At 48.0% G+C, this 15,756-nt stretch overlaps 1 long non-coding RNA gene and 1 pseudogene across 1 annotated transcript in view; both read right to left on the bottom strand.

Annotated features, from left to right (window-relative positions):
* Window positions 1–295, bottom strand: part of LOC102550367 (uncharacterized) — an 87,871-nt gene extending 87,576 nt beyond the window's left edge. Inside the window, 1 exon segment of the long non-coding RNA NR_110721.2 lies at window positions 129–295. This is a non-coding gene — a long non-coding RNA (uncharacterized LOC102550367).
* A 6,712-nt stretch (window positions 296–7,007) lies between these two features.
* LOC147995681 (glyceraldehyde-3-phosphate dehydrogenase pseudogene) lies at window positions 7,008–7,860 on the bottom strand (annotated as a pseudogene).
* Window positions 7,861–15,756: the final 7,896 nt, after the last annotated feature.

The following is a 15,756-nucleotide window of genomic DNA, read 5'->3' on the forward strand; positions in this document are numbered from 1 at the left end:
TGGGCTATGTGACAAGACCATATCTCAAAAAAGAAGAGAGGGAGGAGGAATAAAGAAAGAGAACAGGGGAGAGAAAGAAAATAAAAGGAGAAAGGGGGCAGGAGAAGGAGGGGAGGGGAAGAACTTACCTTGTCACCTGCTTGCTGAAGTCAAAGGCAGCCCACAGCTATCTATTCTCCTGTGCCCAGGTGGCCCAACCCAACCATGTTCCTTCTGAGTGAGACTTCCAAGCCCGACACCAGGAAGGCACTCTCTGTAATGGAACTGTAGCTAGTCTCTCTGTGCTCTGCGCACGGAGCAACCGTGCGCTGCCTGGGATCACACCGCAGCTCACCCTAGGAATGATTTACTTGACGGCTTGATCTGGCACAGAACTGACAGAACAAGACTGTGATCCAAACCGTGCACTTAGAAACACACTGCAAACTCAGCAGCAGCCGCCCGACTGGGGGTGTGGATGAGTGGCCTCCCACCGGGGTTCAAGACCAACAGTGAACCTTGGAAGACAGTGTTTTATTTAACTCCCTTACAGGATGCCTGGCTAATGTGACATTTTTTTAAAGCTTATCTCGGTGCAGTTAACATATAACACAGCCTCTCCTCTCCCCAGTCTCTGTCCTTCACCAGCACACAGGAGCAATGTTTATTTCTCGAATAGCAGCAAACGTCCAAGCTCCTTACAGCCCCATGGCAGTCCTCAGACTCTAGACAGCTGCATAGAAAGATGGAGGGCCTGAGCAGGAGAGGGGACCAGAGGCTTGCTGGACAGAAGCCAAGGATATGGCATAGGAGGAGAGATGGGGAAATGCCTGCCACCCAAGAAGCTCGGGTTTGATGTCTGCTATCAGACTTCTGCACTGGCCAAGGGAAGCTGAGCAAGGGGAGAGAAGGGTGCCTGGAGAAAGACGGTCCCCAGCGCTCCCCGTGTGTGTAACGGAAGTGTCCCCATGCACTAGGAGAGGAGGAAACAGGAAAGCAGGAAGTTGCTCCCCAGATCCCCCCAGGTTGGCTTGAACACCTTTCCTCGATATTGCTAGGGATAGCTGGACAGTCAACAGGAGCCAACCTCTCCCACTGCTGGGTGTGTTTTCCCCGAGGGAGCACTGCTGTAGCTCTTTCCTAATTTCCTAGAGTCCTAGCCTGTCAGGTTCGTGGTTGGGACAATGATCATCTGGTGCTTGCCACAGGCAAACTACCGCTTAAAACACAATCGATATTATAGGATACAGCAAGACACTTAAACGCAATGCTATTATTTTGAAAACTGCTAAGTAAGCACAGCTTCAGTGTGCTCACCACCAAAGGTGATTATTATGTGAGGTCATACATATGCTAATTAGCTTTATCAAGCCATTCCAAAGTGTCTACATACCGTAAATCGTGTTATGCATGATAAATATTTACAATCTTGTCAATTTTTAAAAAATAAAATTATATTTAAGAAACGGTCAAAGTGTGATCATGCATTGCTTAAAAATGGGGCATGCTGTAAGTCGATTTTGTCATTGTTCCAAAGTTTATTAGTTGATATCTCCAGTATATACCTGTGCAGTGTGGCACAATCCATCAAGAGACTGACCTTGTACAAATGTAAGGGATAGGTCCTGTCGTAGTGGAGATGAAGAAACTGAGGTGCTGAGAGTTTGCGGAACTTTCTCAGAGCAGTCAGGAGAGACAGGCTTCAGATCCAGTTTGGCTATTGAACATGCATTGCTAAAGATATATGATTCTGTTTTCCTAGAAATGTATGCTGAATAATTAATCAGGGCCATCAATCAAAGGCCCTTAGGGAACTATATTTCATTGAAATAGTCTGGTAAAAATGTGTCCTCAGGGTTTGTGGGTGTAGCTAGCAAAAGAAATACTTGTCTGGCTTCCTTGATGTCCTGGTTTTAGTACCAGTGCCAGAAAAACAAAATAGAAAACAGCGAAAGGAAGAAGCTGGCCCAGGGCTAGGAAGATAAGGAGCAGGGAAAGAGCCTGCATGGTGTGGGGCTGTGGAGTCCCGTGATGGGAATGGCTGGTTTAGCATCCATCCCAGACAGGCAGAAGTCACCAGGTGTCAGTGCCCTTGATGGAAATAGCAGGTCACCATCACAGACAGGCAGATGTCACCGGGTGTGCAACGACTCTGTCAGCTGGGCTGAATTTCAGCTCACGCTTTCTTCCTTGCATTTTCTGTGTTGGATACATTTTCATTTACTTTTGTCTTTACAAAAACCTTTTGAAAAAAGTCCAAGTGTAAAACCTCTCCTCAGGGGTTCCCTATCCAGTACAATGTGCCCAGAGCTAAAGCAAAGGAGAAGGGGGAAGGCCTACTCTGAGTTTGCCAGAGAAGACAAACGCTGGAGCTGGGAGAACTGCACAGCCGGACAGTTAGGGGCCTGGCTTGCAGGGCAGAGGCTAGAAATGGCTGCTATCAGCTGATCTCAAGGTTTCTGAACGTCTCTAGAAGGTGAGCTAAGTGAAAAGTTGGTTTGGGTGTGCCATTTTTTTGTCGAACTAAAAATGGATGACATGGCACTTCACTCTGTTTCTTTTCTCACAAGTTAGAAAATTGCATGGTGTATGCTTGCAATGTTTTCTGGGAAGGTCTGGATGTGGTAACAGGAGTGAGGCCAGGCTCGAGCTCAGCTTCGGCCGTGGGAAGAGGAAAGGTGCACACATGACTCCCTCAACCAAAACACAGCACAAGAGGTTCTGGGAACTGAAACCACAGGTGAGTCAGCACGTGGGAGAGGGGACAGGACAGGGCACGTGGGTAAATCCTCATCCCATACCAGCACTTAAGGAGAATGTTCAAAGCAGGAGGAGGGGAGGCTCCCCTTCCTAGGTAGGAGGCAGTAGGCCAGGTCACAAGAACCCTTAGGCGAGTCCTAACCACCACTCACCCAGCTGCAAGGCTGTACCAGCAAGCCTTGACTCAGAAGGAGCCGGTTAGGACTTGAATTCAGAATGGTCACACGGGTTCAGGTGTTTGAGCACTTGATCCCCAGCTGGTAGCATTGTTCTGGAAGGTTGGAGAGTCTAGGGAGTAGAGCCTTTCTGGGGAAGTGGGTCACTGGTGGTGGGACCCAGTCACTTCCTGACTATTCTTTGCTACCAGAATGCCAAGACAATGGTGGTGTGTCTCCTTAGATTCCTGTTGATGGACTGTATCCTTTATTAAACCATGAACCACGAGAAATGCTTCACGCCCCAAATTGCCTTGTCAGGTATTTTGCTGGAGCATTAAGAAAGGTAACTACACTGGGTGCATGCTGGCTTCATTTAGGACTCTGAAATATCCAACCCCCATACAGAAGCATCCAGTGGTGGCCCCTCCCCCACCAGCTCTTGCTCAACAGACAGGCACATCTATCATCGATATGTTTGTGAAGTCCAGCAACTGATCCAAATCAGTTCCCTCGTAGTAAACACTGCACTTAAAGGATTTAAAGGAAATCTCTGTGTATCCAACAAGGGGAAGAGGCCCACTAAGCCTGCTTCCCTCGGAGAAGTAGGTCAAGGCTACACCCTATCCAGTTATGTGAATGACTCCTGAGCCCGTCTGGCGCTGAGCTAATTCTGGAAGGATGAGTTCATTTCATACCCGGCAACCTGGTAACTCGCTTCCTATCGCTGTCCCTTCTGAGGAACCCTAGTTTCAGGGAGGATTAGAACTTCAATCATGGCCACTCATCGGTCAAGGGCAGAGCTAGAATCTGAGGGTTTACAGCGTATTTGGAGCTGTTCACAGTCCCATTGTCCTGAAATGTCTCAGGAGACTGCCACACCCTAACATCCAGGAAATTCCATAAGGGTCAGATCCCTTGGCTTAACACAGAGTGATCCAAGCTGGGGTGGCATCTCAACAAGGGGTTTATTCATTCTAAAATGTTGAAGACACGACTGGCCATGCTAAGAGCATTCTTAGGCTCTCCCTGCCAACATGCCAACCAAGCCTCATGCAGGTTTGATGAAAAGCAAAAATCAACATTTCCACATACCCAGCCATGTGACAGCTGGTTGGATGGGCAATAAGGGGAAAGTAAGCCATGGGATGGCAAAGGTAGGACACACCATCTCCCTCTGTCTGACTTCAACTTGCCCATAGTACAGAAGGCTAGATGCCACTTAGGTTTGGAAGATGGGACCGAAACGACAAGTATATGTTGAAAGCCAGGGTGTCCTGGCCCCCCATCTCTGTTCTTACCCTGCACAACCTGTGACTAGGCAGTCTCACGAAGAGCTGCTAGCAACAGCCTCCTGTGGCCCCAGCCACTGTGTGAGCCTGGCATTGTTCCCACTTACACCCTGAGAGTTGACAGACCTTGGTGTCTCCTGCTGAAGAGTCATAGCTCCAAGTCTCTAGGGAAGAAGAAGAGAAGATTGCAGGAGACAGGCCCTTCCCTAAGACACAGGCTCTTGGCCCAGGTCCACAGGCTCTGTAGCCCATACATGTTCATTGGTGTGTGTGTGACTCTCTCTCTCTGGGCTCTCAGAGCAGCCATCCCTGGTTTGCTACGTGAGTGTTAAAGGAAGGAGAAGGTCCATTAAGTTATTAAGTCCTTCTGGCTGTCCAGGAGAGGGAAACGAGTCGCTGCAGTCACAGTGCACAGTAAACATCAACCTGTTGCCAGCTGTGCGCTTGCTCTCAGAAGTTTTGGTTGCAAGGGCCATCCCAGATGTCAGAGTCAGGCTCTCAATGGCACCCTCCTCAGTGGAAGCATACACTAGCCTGCTGCTAACTATATTTTACTAGACTTCTGGTTTCTTTTCTAAATTCTTTAAGTCTTTAAGCAAAAGTAAGATTTTCCAGGAGCCACATGAAAGTCTGCGTAGATGTGCTAGGGCATGTGCGCCACCAGTGTGCTCTCCTGTTACTCCAGCCGTTCTGGGAGAATCCCAGCCGACTCCCGCTGTCCAGGGAGGGATGCCAAGCAGGTAGAGGGGAAGCCAAGGGAGGCTGAATCCAGGTTGACAGGACCAGAGGAGACAGATGGGGAAGTCCAATGGCGAAGCCACCCCATTGTTATCAGAGCAGTGAGGAAGAGGGTGCTGACTGGACCCCCAGATCTGTGTTCCGGAACTGCTCAGATCTTGCTGCCTTCACCTCTGTTACCCACTTGCTATCGTCTTAGGAATTAATTACCCGATTGCTCCAGGCAGAATACGGGAGCTGGAAGAAGGCCGCAGGCAGTTTGCAGACGCCTGCAGAGCAAGACAAGCCGTGTTTGATGCTGAAGAACAGAGGAGTCCTTAGAGGATGGATTCTGATGTCCAGTGTTTATTTCATTCCGACTACATCTAAAGTGACCAGTCCTCTGACAGAACTCACCTATGAGACATCTGCCGGCATCCAAGCAGAATAAGAGCACTTCAAGAGGTCCTGCATGCAGGACTGTCAAGAGTTGATCTAAGGACTTCATTTTTTTTAAATTGGAGTACATGTGAGTAAGACAATATATGGTTAAACACACATACACACCCACTCACACACACACACTCACACTCACACACAAAACACCACAGAAGCAAACATCCAAAAATAAATAGAGAAAACATCAAAGGCATCCCAAGATGCCACTAAGGATTTCTAAGTTTCATTCCAGATGGTTGCTTTTCCTTTACAGAAAATATCTTCTGAACTGCTTCTCTAGAACATAAAGAATAGTTTTCTGCAAGTGAGGTCGATTAAGAGTAGACAATAGGGCTGGGGGCAGGTGGCTCACTGAATAAAGTGCTTGCCATACAAGCATGAGGGCCTAAGTTCAGATCCAGTTCCTCCATCCACACAAAAAACCACACTTGTTTCCATACACTCATAAACCCAGTGCTAGGGAGGAGGACATAGCCCTGAAGCTTGTCGGCCAGCTAGGGCAGGTAGGCCAGCCAAGCCAAAGGACTCAGGACCAGGGAGAGACTTGGCTTCAATGTTTAAAAGTGAAAGTTATTGAGGAAGACATCTAAGGAGGAGACATACACACAGAAAGAGAGATGCCGACACATACAGACACACACCATACATACACAGACACACAGAGAGACCCACATGTACAGACACACAGACACACACAGACACACACAGACATACACAGACACACACACACACACAGAGAGAGAGAGAGAGAGAGAGAGAGAGAGAGAGAGAGAGATGCCACCCCCCTCCGACACATGCACACACAGACACACACACACACACAGGTTTGGAGTGGACAGTGATATAGTTTCATAATAAACAGTAGCTCCCAGAGCCTAGGAAGGGTGGTCTGGGGAGGACATAGATAGCAGTGTAGAAAGCAGTAAGTGTAGAAGTAAGTGTGGAAAGCAATAGAAAGGAGTGACTTGTGCTGTGTTGAATGGTAACTATGGCTGACAGTAATTGATCATGCATCTCAAATAGAATGCAAAAGAACTTTTAAATGTTCCCCAAACACAACATAAAACAATAGATGTCTAAGGTACGGGATCCAGCAAATGCACGGCTGTGATCATTAGAACCTTTCCTCATTGCTCTAACTAAACATCTGGTAAGCAAGACTTAGGAAGGAAGGGTTTCTGAGGGCTTACAGCTTTTGAGTACAATCCATCCTGGAGAAGCGGACACAACAGCAGGAGTATGAGGTAGCTGGCCATACTGCATCCATGGTCAGAAACCAGAGAGAGGAATGCTGGCACCCAACTGGCTACTTGTTTCTTTTCACTCAGCTTGGGATGGCTGCCCGTGGGATGGCTGCCCGTGGGATGGCAGCCCATGGGACAGTGCCATTCCTTCCTTCCTCAGTTAAACCTCTCTGGAAACAGATACCTGGAGGTGCGTTTTTTTCTTTGTATGTGGGTACAGTAAACTTCATTGATTGTATTCATGAGAGTAGGCCTCCATAGGCCCCTCCTATTATTATGGGGGGGGGGTCTAGGATGGGAACCATGAGGGACATGCTCAGGGTCAGATTCTGAGTTGGGACAGGGACTCCTCAGCAGTCAAGGGCCTCTCCCTTGCTCAATATCCTTGCTGGGTCCCTGGCTTATGTCATGTCCTTGGAGACTATGGAGATCATGTGGTCCACCACCCTGTCAATGTATTCATTGGCATAGCAGGAAATGAGCTTTACAAAGTTGTCATTGTGAGCAATGCCAGTCCCAGCATCAAAGGTGGAAGGGAGGGAGTCACAGGAGACAGCCTGGTCCTCGGTGTAGCCCACGATGCCCTTTAGTGGGTCCTCAGATGCCTTCTTCACCACCTTCTTGACGTCATCATACTTGGCAAGTTTCTCCAGGTGGCATGTCAGATCCACGACAGACACATTGGGCATAGAATAATGGAAGGCTGTACCAGTGAACTTCTAGTTCAGCTCTGGGATGACCTTGCCCACAGCCTTGGCAGCACCAGTGATGGCAGGGATGATGTTCTGGACTGCCCCACAGCCATCATGCCATAGCTTTCCAGAAGGGCCACCCACAGTCTTCTGAGTGGCAGTGATGACATGGACTGTGGTCATGAGCCCTTCTAAGAAAGCCAAAGTTGTCATGGATGACCTTGGTGGTGGTGGGAGGTGCTAAGCAGTTGGTGGTACAGGAAGCATTGCTGACAATCTCAAATGAGTTGTCATACTTCTTGTGGTTCATACCCATCACAAATATGAGGGCATTGGCAGAAAGGGCAGAGATGATGACTCTTCTGGCCCCACCCAGCCTTCTCCATGGTGGTGAAGACATCAGTAGACTCCACGACATACTCAGCGACAGCATCATCCCATTTGATGGTAGCAGGACCTCGCTCCTGGAAGATGGTAATGGCTTCCGGTTGATGACAAGCTTCTTATTCTCAGCTTTGACTGTGCTGTTGAACTTGCCATGGGTAGAGTCATGCTGGAACATCTAGACCATGTAGTTGAGGTCAATGAAGAGGTCATTGATGACAACAATCTGCACTTTGCCAGATGAGCTGGCAGCTCTGGTAACCAGGCACCCAAGGCCAAATTCATTCATTCCAACATTCACCAATCGCGTCTAAGGGACAAGGCTGTCACTGAATGAGAAGGTGCAGCTGTCTCTGGAATGAGGAGGAGCAGAGAGCCTGGAGGTGTGCCTCTTAAGTGACTAAATTCAGTCAAGTTGCCAATGAAATTTAAACATCGCACACCTGCTCAGGTGCACAGAATTGCCCCCTTATTCCTCACAAAAAGTGTACAGTTGTTAAGTATAAGTTTCCATATTTTTCAAATAGAAAATTTATAGAATAAATGATAACAGCAAAGCCCATGATGATAAAAGAAATTCTCAAACTGCCTTGGCAGGAATCCTGGGGCGGGGTCGACTCAGTAGAGTTGGGAGGCAGCAGAGAGAATGGGGGAAGTTAGGAGAGTGAGTCAGACTAGCAGAAGTATTTGGAGTGGGGGAGAGGGTTGGTGGTAAGACATTCCAAAAAGTGAAAACGCATGTATGCATTGACTCTCACTCCTCAGGATTTTAGAGGTCCTGGAAATGTCTGGGGAGCACAAACCACATATTAGTTTATCTCTTTAATCTCAACCTCCCATTCCAGCCTTCTAGAAGTCTATATTTTTGTATATTTATAGTAAGAATCTGCCCCGCCTACCATTCCACTGTTAGGATCCTATGATCTTACCATGAAGACCTTCTGATGAACACATTCTCACATGCACACTCATGTTGATGGCTTCTAACTGGTGCTACACCTGCACTGTGCCACCCAGACCCTTGGCATCTGCAGGTGACTGAGGGCGAGGGCACTTCTCAGTGCTGAGTTTCCTTCAGAATGGTCCAGATCAGGGAAGGCAGGCTTTAGATCATACACTGGCCCTTTCCAGACATGTTCTCCTTGGCTTCCTTCAGGGCACAGTTAAAGGCAGATGTTGTCTTCTACCTCCCTATCTATCCTTGCAGTTAAAGCTCAGCTTCGTGACTCCCACAGAGATATTACGTGAGCAACTCTGAGTTCTGTGGCTGGAGGGAGGGAGGGCCTTCACACGGGAGTTTCTACATAGACCCTTTCAAAAACAAAGTACTTGGCATCTCACTCGCCCTTAGTTCTGTGAGAGGCTCTGCCCTAAGTCTACCTTTTTGCCTAGAAGACTAAGAGATGCATGAAATCTAAAATCTGTGAAGCAAAAGATTCATGAATAAACTCATGAGCTGTCCCGGTCCCCAAAAACCAAGTCATTCACCCCTAATTCAAAGTTATGCATAGGGGATGGAGAGATGGCTCAGCGGTTAAGAGCACTGACTGTTCTTCCAGAGGTCCTGAGTTCAAATCCCAGCAACCACATGGTGGCTCACAACCATCTGTAATGAGATCTGGTGCCCTCTTCTGGTGTGTCTGAAGACAGCAACAGTGTGGTTATGTATAATAAATAAATAAATCTTCAAAGTTCTGCGTAAGAAGTCTTGTTTTCTTTCCCCCTAGTCTTTTTATCCTCCTGTGTCTGCCCCTGACAGTAGGGTACATGGGACTGCACAACCAGATGGACGTAAGAACTGGCACTATGAGGCATGCTAAAACCCAAGGGATCTCAGGGATGCTCTGGAGCTCGGACACGACACCAATTGAGAGGACCCTGGGCACTCAGTCAGGAGAATAGCTCCTGGGATCCTTTCCCATGCTAATAAGGTTTCTAGATAGCCTGAGCCTTCAGCCAATGACCTTCCCTTCCTGAATATTCTCATGCTTTCCCCCAACAAGTATATAATCTCTGGCTTACACCAAATCAAGTGTATGTGTTCACATCCACCCCCAATAAAGAAATACGAACAAGCTAATATCATCTCAGTGAGCTGCTTCACTCGAGATCACCACAGGAAAGACCTTTACCTAAACCAGCTGTGACACTGAGTCTCCCTCCTGAAGAAGGCCTTTTCTCTTCTCCTGACCCTCCAGTACTGCCAGACCCAGCTCGTTTAGGGCTCCTCTTTCCCCTTCCTGGCTAACATGCAGATGCCCCTGAGGGGAAACATGGACTATGGATCCCCATTCCTCTCAGGCATCCAGAGGAGAGCTTGGAACCACAGCATTCATCCGAAACCCCACTTTCTCCTTCCAGTCTGGCATGTAGGCGTCTGATGCCCAAAGGGAAACTCAGGCTGCGGACTCCGCCTTCTCCTCCCTGAGCAGGTGAATTGGCAGCACCCAGACACCGCCGGGGAAGAGAGTCAGAACAGAATACCACACCTGACCTGTATTCATCCGCCATGGAGTGCCTGCGGTATCTGTGACCACTAGCCAGCTTGGAAACAAGGAGGTTGATGGGGCTCCCATTCAATCTCAGCCTGACAATGTTCCCTCTTCCTTCTGCACTCAATTCTACATCCAGGCTCCAACCAGATCTTCCTGAGAGCCTATGTGCCCACTTCAGCCTGTGGGGCAGGGGGAAGCATGCATGTGTCCACGTGTGGGTGTGTATATAAGCCATAGGACAATCTTGGGTACCACTCTCAGGCTCTTTTATGGGGGGATAGGCTCTTTCACTGACCTAGAAGATACCAAGTAGGCTGGGCTAGCTGGCCAAAGAGCCCTAAAGATCCACTTGTTCAGTGAATCCAGTTTCCAATGTAGGACCTCTTGAGCTTCATCTGCAAAAATTCAACCTCATGTATAGTTAGATCAGAAACAGGAAACGGGTGGAGAGAATTGCTGAAATAAAGCAAAAGAGAAGCCCCTAGTTCACAGAACTGTCTGGGTTCAAAAAAAAATTGGGATGGTGGTAACCTTTCTCAATGGCCATTTGCAAAAGTTGAGCAGGTGAACCCATCCAGATGGTGATGGCTGTCCAGTTTGTGCTGGACAGTTAGTAAGGTAAGGCAGCTATAGCAGAGTCCCCAGGGTACACAACCAGGCACCACCTCTTGCCCAGACTCTTATGGTCTCCCTCTCATAGGGGATGAGGAAAGTCTTCTTTAGTTCCTGTGCCCCACTCCCCACTTTGTGGTGACTGGGGAGGGAGGCAGGCCCTTGCTGTGGTCTGGCTTTGGGGCAGAGTAACCACAAGACAATCACTGCCAAAATTAAACTCACGTTAGCAGAGTCTCTGTGGGTGCTTAGGCTCAAAGGCCTTCTTTACAACATTGAATCATATTTCAAAAATACCCGAGGGAGTGGCGGGAAAGAGTTGAGTCGGGGGGAAAAAATCAGTCACACTGTGTTGGTCACATTATGTATAAAATGTCAACTCCCACCTGTGGCTCATAAAAGGGGCTGAATCCTCTACACCCAGAGAGAGTGTGAACCCTGTCAGGACAGCAGTCCCATCTCCATCCTCCCAGTACAATGTCCTGTCACCTGCTGAACTGAATAAGCAAGACGAACAGGAGTGTGCCCACAGGAGAAGCACTGTGGTGGGCAGAGAGTTGAGATGTGGCTCAGGGTAGAGGCATCCAGTAAACAAGGGGCAAATGAACAGAAATTACTGAGACAGAGAGAGGGGTCTGCACCACACAGCACAGCACATGAGTCCCTGTGACTTCATAGTGAACAAGGACAGTCCCACTCTAGACTCCAAGTCTGTGAACCCGCCAAACATGATGGTGCCTTCCATCCCAGAACTTGGGAGACAGAAGCTGGTGAGTCTCTGTGAGTTCAAAGGCCAGCTAGGGCTACTCGGTGAAACCCTGTCTCAAACAAAACTGTCCGTGACCTTGACTGCCTTGCCTGTAACCCATCAGCTAGTGTCTGAGCTCAGCTCTAGTCCTACACACTAGAAAGCCCAGGTGACTCCTCTGACTGTGCCAGAACCTTCCTCCTTTGCAGCCCTCCTCCTCCTCCATAGTCCCCCTCTCCCTCCTCCTCTGAAGTTCATACAGAAAGCTTAGACCATACCCAAACACATATAAATATAAATGCTCCGAGACATAGACTCTTACCCCAAATTCCCTCTTCAATTTTCCTTACAGGTAATTCTATTAACCATTTGGTTAATGGGTTTTGTAAAAATAACACTTTTAAAATCTTGTGTGTGTGTGTGTGTGTGTGTGTGTGTGTGTGTGTGTGTGCCTGTGCGTGTGCATGTGTATGTCTGTGTGTCTGTGTGTTCTTGTTGACTACCGGCATGTGCCGTGGATGTCAGATGATAACCTTGTGTATCAGTCCTTATCTTCCACATTGTTTGAGACAGGGTGTCTTGTATGTTGATCCACACACCAGCCTAACTGGATATCCATGGATATCCCTGTCTCCAGTTCCCATATCACCACAGGAATACACAAGCATGTGTAGCTTCATCGGGACTTACGTGGGCTCTAGGGATCTAAGGTCAGGCTTCACACTTCCATGCGGGCACTCTACCCACCGAGCCTTCTCCCCAGCCTCAGGAACCACTTTTAAAGACCCTGAGTGTGGAAAATCACATAGGACCCCACTCCTAGATGAACAGCTATGGCAATTAAAACCTTGTGAGAGAGAGAATTAGCCTGACCCAGATATGAGCACCTGAGGTGACTATCCAACCCTAAGTGGTCAACACTGCAAAGCAGACACACAAGCCCTAGTAAACAAGCTAGCCAGTGTGCGTTTATACATCTGTGCATGCGTGTGTGCATGCGTGTGTGCGTGTGTGCGTGTGTGTGTGTGTGTGTGTGTGTGTGTGTGTGTGTGGAGTGTAATTAATAACTAAAGAGGCCGTGAGCTTGAAAGGGAGTAGAAAGGACACGGAAGAAGTTGGGGGAGGAAAGGGAGGAATAGGAATGATGTAATTATCTTTTATTTTTAAAATATTACTCAAAAAATAAAGGTCGTTAGGACAAAGTTTTCTCAATTTTTGACTTGAGAAACTAAAGACAAAGCAAGTTCTGGAATGCTGGATCACCTCCCTTCCTCCAGACAGAAGCTTTCAAAGTCCACGGTTGAGCCAAGTCACGTGCGCACTACAACTAAAGCACCTGCGGACTTCTCTGTCCAGAAAAAATGGCGCATCCCAGTCATTGACCCTACGGCGGTGTGGACAAGGCAGTCAGTCCAATTCCCAATGTCTGGATGATGCTTTATCACTGGTCTTTCTCTACTTTTCCTCCACATCTCTAGGAGGTCAGCTGAGGGAAACCTGCCTCCCAGGTCAGCTCTCAGGGAGACGTTACGTTTCTCAGAGCTAAGACATTATCTTCCACCTCTGTGTAGGTTGTGTGTAGAGAAATGGGAACATACAGAGGCTGGGGAAGACCCTGGTACCAAATCTCCATATGTTAGCTATTTTAGCCACACTAAACAAACTAACCAGGGTGCATTTCTACATCCAAGTGTGTCTGTGTGTGTGTGTGTGTGTGTGTGTGTGTGTGTGTGTGTGTGTGAGAGAGAGAGAGAGAGAGAGAGAGAGAGAGAGAGAGAGAGAGACTATTGAAGAACTTGAATTTGTAAATTAGGCACAATAAAAGATTAGCAACTTAGAATACACTCAAACTGTTAATAGTATCACAAACTTAAAAGTTATTTAAAACTTAGGCTGGAGAGAGATCTCAGCAGTTAAGAGCACTGGCTGCTCTTATAGAAGACCCAGGTTTGGTTCCCAGCATCCACATGGTGATAAACAACTGCCTGTAACTCTAGTGCCAGGTGCTTCAGCACCACCTTCTGGCCTCTTTTGGCAGTGCATGCAACTGGACAAGCAGGCAAACACATATACACATAAATAAAATTTTAAATTTTAGTTGTCCATCCAGAGACTGCCCCACCTGGGGATCCAGTCCATACACATACAACCACCAAACATTGCTGATACCATACACATACAGACAACATGGCTGATGCCAAGAAGTACATGCTGACAGGAGCCTGATATAGCTGTCTCCTGAGAGGCTCTACCAGAGCATGACAAATACAGAGGCAGATGCTCGCAGCCAACCATTGAACTGAGAACGGGGTCCCCATTGGAGGAGTTAGAGAAAGGATTGAAGGAGCTGAAGAGGCTTGCAACCCCATAAGAATAACAATACCAACCAACCAGAGCTCCCAGGGACTAAACCACTAACCAAAGACTATACATGGGCTGACTCAGGGCTCCAGCTGCATAGGTAGCAGGGATGGCCTTGTTGGGCATCAGTGGAAGGAGAAGCCCTTGGTCCTGCCAAGTGTAAGGTAATGTCAGAGCAGGGGGAGGTGGGAAGGGGTGGGTGGATGGATGGAGGAACACCCTCATAGAAGCAGGGGGGGTGGCATAGGGGGGTTATGGACAGGAAACCAGGACAGGGGATAACATTTGAAATGTAAATTTAAAAATATCCAATAAAAATTTTAATTCTTTAAAGATAATCAGAGATTTACGAACTGCTCTTATCTGGGATTCTTCCTTCTACATATCTGGATCAACACTCCCTGGAGTGACAGGGACAGGTCACTTCGCAAAAGCCTGGGCTGGACAGAACTGGGCAGGCTTGAGGGGCGATCAGAGAAGAAACACTATACAGAGAAGCAGGTGAAAGCAGGCTGTGGCTCGAACCCCACAGCAGCTCTGCCGAGACGAGACCGCTGACCACCCTGGGCAGCGGCCTGCTCCTTCACAAGCACCAGGGCTCAACTTAAAACCCCTCAGACAGAGGTGAGGAGTGAAACTCAGGAGAGCACGCACGGACAGAGAGCAGGCCAGAACTTGTTCCTGGGTCCATTTGATAGGCCTCTCAAACAATTTATGAAGAGAAAGCATGAAGTGAATGAGCAGGGCAAATGTCAGACCTGAAGTGGCAAGATGACTGTCACCCCCTATGCTCGCCCCTGGGACAGTCTTCCACGAGAGATGCAACTTAAAACCAAAGTGTGCGTATTGTATCTTTGGCCTGTAGTGTATGTCACTTGTCGATCTTCTATAAGTTTGGGGGACTTTTAAACATCTTCTGTCAAAGCATCATTTTCAAAACATTAGGGATTTGGCTCTCTGGCTAAGCCCAGTTAGTGAATGAGAGCATACCAGGAGGATTCCGGGGGCATTTGGGGTTCATTTGGGAGGAGAACTAGTTACGTTTGCTACGATGCATACAAAAGGATGCATACAAAAGCTAGTTCACATTCCATACCACAGTAAACCCATGAGGACTGGGCAATCTCTTCAACCAGAAGGAAATGGTTTCCCTGGCCCTATCAATCATAGCAGAGAATTGGGCTCCCTCGGCTCTACCCTTTACTTCTGACCTATTGGCTACTGATAGATTGTGGAAGAAAAAGAATCACTGTCTTTAGTTATGTAGCCTCCCCTCAGCCTACTGGGCTCCAAAATAAAGCTCCACGTCAAGGTCACACAAAAGACCTTGGTTGTACTGAGCGGGTTACAAACAAAAGGAAACCACACAGTGTTGGAAAGAGATTCACCGTTGGGGGCAATAGACAGGCATGGTAGAGGGGTAGTGGTGAGAACGTCGTAGGCATTGCAAACTTGCCAGAAATTGTCAAAAAACAAATTTAGCTGATTAAAAATGGTAAAGTAGTAGCAAACTCTTTGTGCTTTTTATTTGACCAAAAAAAAAAAAATGTGTCCAACTTCAGGCAGGTCTGCGTCCTGACTACTGGCACACAGCATATGGAACAAGGGTTGCGTGCTAGGAGATTTAGAGAGTCCGTGCCTGAAGGCCCTGGGCAACGCTCCGGTGTGTGGCTCCAACAGCTTCCTGCAGCTGTTCATTTCCCTTATTGCCAACTCCCAGGACCTCTTTCTGAGCACGCCCTAGGTTCCTAGCTAACAATTTGGGTAGCTTCTAGCGAGTTATAACTTCATGACTGACAAAGCCAGTAACCGGAGCCCAGATTAGTAGACAACTCAGCCCCACGCCTCTGTGAAGATG

The sequence above is a fragment of the Rattus norvegicus genome, chromosome 3 (assembly GCF_021556685.1).
Source record: "Rattus norvegicus strain SHRSP/BbbUtx chromosome 3, alternate assembly SHRSP_T2T, whole genome shotgun sequence".
Lineage (NCBI taxonomy): Eukaryota > Metazoa > Chordata > Mammalia > Rodentia > Muridae > Rattus > Rattus norvegicus.